Source organism: Otolemur garnettii, unplaced genomic scaffold (genome assembly GCF_000181295.1).
Source record: "Otolemur garnettii isolate 467f Iridium unplaced genomic scaffold, OtoGar3 scaffold00015, whole genome shotgun sequence".
Lineage (NCBI taxonomy): Eukaryota > Metazoa > Chordata > Mammalia > Primates > Galagidae > Otolemur > Otolemur garnettii.
The window spans coordinates 26,298,988-26,307,468 of record NW_003852410.1 but is presented as its reverse complement, the minus strand read 5'-3'; positions in this window follow the sequence as shown (position 1 = coordinate 26,307,468).

Here is an 8,481-nt window from a genome sequence, read left to right as displayed (position 1 = left end):
TTTCAGCTAATTAGTTCATTAGGTCAACTCAGCTCCCCGTGATCTGGGTGGAGGCTGGTGGAAGAGTGAGGTATAATTACTTCATTATTTTTAAAAATGGTTATTGGCTATACTCAGCTCCCATATTTCATTCCCAATTTCATAAGGGCATTTAGTGCGCAGACTTTGTGCATAAGATTAGCAGCTGCTACATTAGCACAATGGTTCTTTTGGAGTCATAACAGTCTACCATGGAAATGATCCGTGGATTATTTAAGTTTATAAGGTCTAATACACTTACAAACAAAGAATTTTCTTTTCACCCTTTTCCATTATTTATTCCTCATTAGGTTTCCCCTCCCTCCACCTTTCTCTGCTTTTTAATACAAAAGCAAAGATAACACCCAAAGCCGGGAATACGCACACCTAAGTACCTTAACTAAAGCTAAGAGAAGGCTGAAAAAATGATTCCACCAAAGTACTGATTTCAGTTACCCCCGGGCTTCAGCCTATGTTTTGCTCCTACAGATTTTCTGTTTATGGTCCATGTTGCTTTTCAAATGAATGAATAAGTGTGTGGCTTTGCGGGACAGAGTTTTCAAGCTTTTTGTGGTAGTTCCCACAATGTGGGGAATAGTGATATGATTTGCCAATGGTGTGGCTATGTTTACCATGAAAGATTTGACTCTATTTCAGGTTCTTGATCGTTCTAAAACAAAGTGGTAAAAGCCAGGAAGCAAAACTGGTAACTGTGTATTTGTAAAACATAAGCATTTTTAATCAACTTATTTTAAAAAATAGAAAACCTTGTCTCAGGCTGGCAGAGATCACTAGGCAGAGAGCAAACTGAAATATCTTCAGTGCCCTGAGTGATGTTGGCAGGACAGCCTGTGTTTGCTAACGCCATAAACAAAAGCAGCAGCCAAGTGTATTTAATGATAACAGAAACATGCCCCTGGACAACCATCACTGCTCATATTTGATTTAGATAATTCTTTACTAGCGGTACAGTGTTGCCCTTCACTTCTGACACCAAAGAATAGATTGTTTTCTTAGAGATGGAATATTCAAGCAAAAGGTACTTTTAGATATCTGTAGAAATGCATCCACTAGAAACAGAGAACTGACTACTAGCAGTTATCATCTCTCCCTGCCAAGACCCAGTAAATGATAGCACAAGAATAAACCCATAACCAAGACAAGCACAGAGAGAGACCATCAGTGAATAAGACACCTCATCAAATTTCTGATGGAGGGGTGGAGAGTGGAAGGCTATGGGTGGTGAAACAGAGAGAGTCAGGAAATGGGGGGAGATTCCAAAGGAAGAAAGAGATGGCTACTCGAAGAGCTCCAAAGAAGCTGCCTGTTAAGACAGGCAACAGAGAGTAGGAATGAGCAAGAAGTCAGCTGAAATTACCTCTGAAAGGTATATTTGCATTAGCTGCCACTCTCACTTCCCTTCCCCAACCCTGGTCCAAGTAGTGCAGCACATGACTAACCAGGCTGCTGTGGCTCCCACCCTCACCTCCAAGCTTCCCCATACTGAAGCAAGCAAAGCTAGGTCTCACCCTATTGCCACCGCCTTACAACCCCCAAGGCTGAAAAGCCGGGTGACTCTTATCTAAGAAAAGCTGAAGTAACTACCTAAAGAGGAGGGAATGCTAATGTGGACACAGGCTCACCCACCATAGAGATGCCAACTATGGGCATTTGGAAAGCTCTGACTCCAAAACAGCTCCCTGTCCGCTCACCTTGAGGTGAAACCGCTGACAGTAACCCTTGCCTGCATCCTCAGAGCTCCCCAGCAGCTGGCCTGTTGGCACACTAACAATACAGAGACCAGTGTACATGGCCATCAATAGCCATCATCTATCTCCCTTATCACCACTACCATCATCACCGTCAGACATTACTGAGTGGTATCTGATATCATTTCTTGGATCTCTCATAAGCACTGCAAACTCTTTCCCCAGGATGGGCTCACTATATTCTCCCCTAACTTCCTCCCAGAGCTGCTCCTTTTCCAGAATTTCATCTCAGAGAATGGACCTACCAAACATCATATTATATTTAAGATTCATGGGGCATTAACCTACACCAGAAACAGATCTAAGCACATTTCATATAATAACTCATTTAAACCTCAAACAGCCCCAGAGGAGAGGGAAAGCTAGGCTGAAATCAACAAGGACACCCCTGTAAGTGCTTCAGACCAACCAGCTAGAGAAGTCTCTAGAGAAAAGAGATTTGACTCTCCAAGACTCTTAATGATTTGCTGTTTTCTGAGAGATGTGTGTATGTCTAATTTTGTGGTATTTTCTATACAAAGTAAAGTTTAGGCCCCTGAATCTTGGATTTGGCCCTAGGCTACCTACATAGAGCAAAAATTAGACTTGCATGAGAGTTCTCATTGGCAACACTGATATCTGACAAGTGTATAATAAAGCCAAGGTTATACTGTACTTAACAATGAGCAGACACTGCCCAAAGTGCTTCATGTATATTAACTTACTGTATGAGTTAGGATTCTCCCAAGAAACAGAACCAATAGGACATACATAGATATAGATAATTATTGTGGAAACTATCACAATTATGGAGGCTGCAAAGGTCTCAGATCTGCTGAGAGAGCCCAGGTCTAAAGGCAGGAAAAGAAGGATGGCCCAGGTTAAGAAGACAGAGAATTTTCCCTTCCTTTGCCTTTTTGTTCTATTTTGGCCCTCAACAGATTAAGTGATACCCACAACATTGAGGAGGGCAGACCTTCTTTACTCAGTCTACTGATTCAAATGCAGACATACCCAGAAATAATGTTTTACCAGCTATCTGGGCATTCCTTAGCCCAGTCGAGTTTACACATAAAATTAACCATCACACTCACTTAAATTATTTCTCCTGTTTTATAGATGTGGATACTAAGGCACAGGATATTTCAGTGATCTGCCCACGTCCCAGGCAGGCAAACTCACTGGCTTGACTGTTAACCATGATAGCTCTATATCTTGGGAAACTATAAAGCCCATGCCCCTAAAAAATTACTGTTAAATTTTAAGTGTGTGATAGAACTGTGGTTATGTTTTTTTAAATGTGTTTGCTCCTAAAAAAATTCAACATGGAATTACCAGGTGATCCAGCAAAGCCACTTCTGGGCATATACCCAAAAGAAATGAAAGTGGGAACCCAAGAAGATAGTTGCACACCTATGCTCATTGACAGTATATTATTCAGACACAACCTACAACATACATGAATCTTAAAGGATTATCCTGAGTGAAATAAGACAGTCACAAAAAGACAAATATTGTGTGATTCCACTTATATGTGGTACCTAGAGTGCCGAAATTCATGGAGATGGAAGGGAGAATGGCTGGAGGATGATGGAATATGAAGTTATTATTTAATGGGTATGGAACTTCAGTTTGGTAAGATAAAAGAATTCTGGAGATGGATGGTAGTGGTTATACAAAAACATAATTGTGCTTAATGCCTCTGAATTGGACATTTAAAAATGGTTAAAATGGCAAATTCATTATGTATATTTTACCACAAGAAATAAATAGCAAACCAACAAACCCACCAAAACAAAATAAGAAAATATAATAACTTTTAAAAAGATGTTTGTGTTTGCTTATTAGTTACAAATAAGATCTGAGGTATTAGTAGACAAAAGAATACACAGTGTGAGATTTGCTATTTTAATTTTATTTATTTATTTGTTTAGTTTTGAGACACAGTCTAATTCTGTTGCCCAGGTGAAAGTCCACTAGCTTCATTATAGCTCACTGCAACCTCAAACTCCTGCGTTCAAGTGATCCTCTTGCTGTAGCTTCCCTGTAGGAGAGATCCTCCTGCTCTAGCTTCCCAAATAGGTAGGATTACAGGTCCACACCTCCATGTCTACCTACTTTTTTTTTTGTAGAGATGAGGTCTGTCATCTCAACCCTGTTGTCCAGGGTTGTCTTGAACTCCTGGCTTCAAGTGATCCTTCTGTGCCTGGCCAGAGATTTGCTTTAAAATAATCTGGTGAATACAATTATTATTTATCAATTAAAAATAAAAGTAAAATGCTAATCTCAGTGGTTCATACCCATAATCCCACCTACTCAAGAGGCTAAGGCAAGATGATTGCCTGAGCCCAGAAGTTTGAGGCTATATGAGTTATGATCATGCCATGGCACTCCAGCCTGGGAAAGATCTCATTTCTTAAATCAGCGATTCTCAACCTATGGGTTGCAACCCCTTTGGACTGTATTAAAGGTTCGCAGCATTGGGAAGGTTGAGAACCACTGTCTTAAATGAATAAAGAAATAAACTTTAAAAATTTTTAAATAGGCTGAACACAATGGCTCACACATATAATTCCAGCACTTTGGGAAGCTGAGTTGGGACAATCACATGAGCCCAAAAGTTTGCACCAGCCTGAGCAAGCGCAAGACCACTCTCACTCTACAAAAATAGAATAAGAAGTCAGGCATGGTGGTACATACCTGTAGTCCCAGCTATATGAGAGGCTGAGGATCACTTAAATCCAGGAGTTTAAGGCTGCGGTGAGGTTGTGTCACTGCATTCCCTGCTGCATGAGACTGAGATGTTATCTCTAAAATAATAATAATAATCTGGTAAGAGAATAGGTTGGGGAATATAAAGAAAATTGTGCCAGCCTGAACAACAGCAAGACCCCATCTCTACTAAAAATTGAAAAACTAGCTAGGCATTGTGGCGGGTACCTGTGGTTCCAGCTAATTGGGAAAGACTGAAGCAGGAAGATCACTTGAGCCCAAGAGTTTGAGGTTGCTGTGAGTTGTGATGATGACATGGCATTCTACCCAGGTCACAGAAAGATACCCTGTCTCAAAAAATAAAGAAAGAAAATAATGAGAGAGGGCTAAAGATAAAACAAGAAACTCCCAGTTTAGATAGTAATTGAAGCTGGGTGATGGTATACGGGGTGCATGACGTGATTCTCTCTACTTCATTTATGCTTCACATTTTCCATTAAAGAAACTAAAGTTTTAAAATCAGTATCTCATCCAGTAGAGAGTAGGACAGCAGCTTCCATCATATTAACCCTTCAGATAGGGACAGGGCCATGGAGAGAAGTCACCAACTCAGCCCACTCCACAAGGTTCCTGAGAAGCCCTCTCCTCTGCACACCCCATTGCCCATTATAGAATTGCCCAAACTTGGAGCTCTCAAGGTCTAGAAGAAATGAAAATTAACTCTTTCTGGACTACTATTTGCAGAAAATGGTGCTTTTTCCTGTAACACAAAAAGAAAAATCCCAGAGAAGGCACATATATTCAAGAATCATACTCTGAGCTACAACTGCCTCAAGTCATGGGATGTACCAACTCTCCAACAAGTTCTCTACATTTTAAATTGTAAAGTCAAGATCTCATTTTTCTCCAGAGCATTGTGAACATTTTGGCAGTGCAGGGAGGGCGCAGGGAGGTGTTTCACACAGATGACGGTACAGACACACACCACACACACTTCTGCCTGGGACAAAAATAATCACAATGAATCATTGCTATCTGAGTAATTTTAATTTCTCTACTTGCTGTTTCATTTATCCACATTTGAACAAGTATTTGTTGAGTACCATGTTTCAGACATAGGACTTGGTGCTAGGTGAGATGGGGACCCACTCAGACCCCCAGAGCTGATGTGCAGTTTATTTTAAACAAAAGACACATGAAGATACAACAGATGCAGAAAGAAGCCTGTTTAGAGGCTTCCTGAAATGAAGCCACCATAATGGTCCTGTTCTGGGCAGTTCACTTCAGGAAGCAGACTAAGAGGAAAACGACCATGGTGTACATATACCACCATGGAATACTATGCAGCCATAAAGAAAGATGGAGACTTTACGTCCTTCATGTTCACATGGATGGAGCTGGAAAATGTTCTTCTTAGCAAAGTATCACAGGAATGGAAGAAAAAGTATCCAATGTACACACCCCTATTATGAAATTAATTTAAACCTTTTTATATGAAAGCTATAACCTAATAACAACCTAAGGATACCAGGAGGGGCGAGGGAGGGGGGAGAGGGTGGAGGGAGAGGGATTCGAGGGTTCACTTCTGTGGTTCATTTTACAAGAGTACAAGTGAACTTTCTATGAGTAGAATATGAATGTTTTGACATAATAACTAAGAAAGTTACATGAAGGCTATGTTAACCAGTTTGATGGAAGTGTCTTGGATTGTGTGTGAAAACACTGTACCCTCAAAGTGCATCAATGTACACAGTTACCATTCAATTAAAAAAAAAAAGAAGAAGAAGAAAACGACCCTCTCTTGGAGACAGTTTATACCAACTAGAAAGAAAACAGAGAAGACCACGCCCACCTGCAGAAACAAACCTCGTCACAAACTTTCTGACCTGTTTTGTTCTCCTAAAAGCCTCTTTGTCTTTCCTAAAGAAACTTCTTCCCATAGAAGCCTTTTCTTCCCCCCATTCCTTTTGCCTTATTATATGGTGATAAAGCCCCTACCTTTGGCTACTCATAGAGTCACATTTTTCTATGAACTCCCATGCTTACGCATAAACAAAAATATTTTCATTAGTCTGTCTTCTGTCAGTTTAATTCACAAACTCCCAAACACCGAATATAAGAAGCTTGAGGAAAAGTTTTTCCTCCCTGATAGTAACTAAAACACAAAAAGTGTTGCATTCATGGAAACTACTGGTGAGTACACTCGAAAAGAGCAAATATTGGCATCTGCTCTGTGGCATGGTGCCCACGCCTATTAACAGCATCACTCCTGGAGCTCTAGAAAGGCCTCACCAAAGACATGACACTTAAGGTGGAGTCCAAAAGCATGAGAAAGAACCAGCAATGGGAACAGTGGCGAAGACCATCCCTGTTAGAAGGAGTAACACACACAAATTGTCCCTGCCTCTTGAAACCTAAAATGCTCAAATGCAAGTGCAACAGAAGCAGGCAAGTGGAAATGTAGATCAGGCCATGTCACACAGGATATGGTGATGCCTCTCTTTGTTCAGGCTTGTAGAATTTAGGAGGGTTATCAATGGAATCATTATAGATTTCAAGTTCCCAGAGACATGAGACATCTAAGGGCAGGAGATCCAGTAAGCATTACACATACCATACAAGAGCAAGGACCGGGTGGTAGCCACAGACATCACTTAGAAAGTTATCTGACCCCTCAGAGATGGGGGAAAGAGTCTTGATAATTGTTTTGGCCACTTAATGCCACAGCCTTACCATTTTGTCACCTATTAGGTTTGAATACTGGGAAAGGCACAGGTGAAGCTGACTCCAGAGGCAAAAAGATAAAGACCAAGTGCCTTTGTCAATCCATATAATATACTTCTTAAAAATGTCTGATGCACCCTTATATTTTAGCTTTCTTTTATAGGTATAGAAAGTGTCAATCAAAGAATCATGAGTTTTCATACATTTGGAGAGAAGAGATTAATTTCTTACAAAGGGTTGCAGCCTGCAGGCTGGGAAGCGTGGCCTCCAGAAGAAACCAGAAGCATGACTTCCAGGGAAGGAAGGATGAGACAGGAACTTATGCTGAATGGGTGGGCTAAATATACATATTCAATTGGTTAAAAGGGAAGCTATGACTATGATGAAGGGGGGCGTGCACATGCGTAGTAAGCAAACATGGATGTTCCATAGATCCTGTGTTCAGTTTGGAGTGGAGACGTTCATATGCATTAAAAAAAGGTTCTACGTATCAAAAGGTGAAGCAGAGGACTCATAGGTATCCTTGCACAGCCTCTGTAAACTGACCACAGCCGGGCCATGATCTATGGCTTTTACCAGGAAGGAATGCTGGCCAGTTGTTGTGCTGAAACCACAAAAAGAGAGAGGAGTCTGACTAAAATCAGTGGTGAAGCAAGTCTTTTAAAAAGGCTGGTTTCTGTTTAGCCCTTAGGAAAGAAAGTCCAACTGCAGTTAGCAAGGGCAGGGGAGGGAGTATAATGAGGCGAATCCAACCTCCCTTCCGCCCATCCTGTCAAGGCCAGAACTCAGTTGTCAAAGCTTCTCTGGAGTCTCCTTGACCAAGATGTGGTCTGTTCAGTTAGTTAGGGGGCAGAGGATTTTCTTTTTATTTCTCCAAAGACAGGGTCATATAATTCAAAATATTTAGCATATTAATATTTCTCATTATTTCTCTGGACTGAAGAGCAACCCTATGGTATGATAAAGGCATCTTTAGCTCTCATCAGTAAACACGGTCCTGACTTCCCCTGGGGACAGGCCCCAGAACCTCGGGCCTCCTAAAAGGTAGGAAATGCTGGTCTAATGCAGTATTTACATGCAGCAAGGAAGAGGACTTCATATTCCTAGAATTCTGTCTGGCATCATTTATTTGGGACTTGGATTTATTTTCTCTAAAGGAGAGTGAATTTTATGTCATCCTTGAGGAAATGCAGTATTTAAAGTTAACCTGATTATAGGAGGGATTCCTGGAAAGATATAATAGAATCCAACAGTTGGTGGATTCAAGCTGGAGGTCACT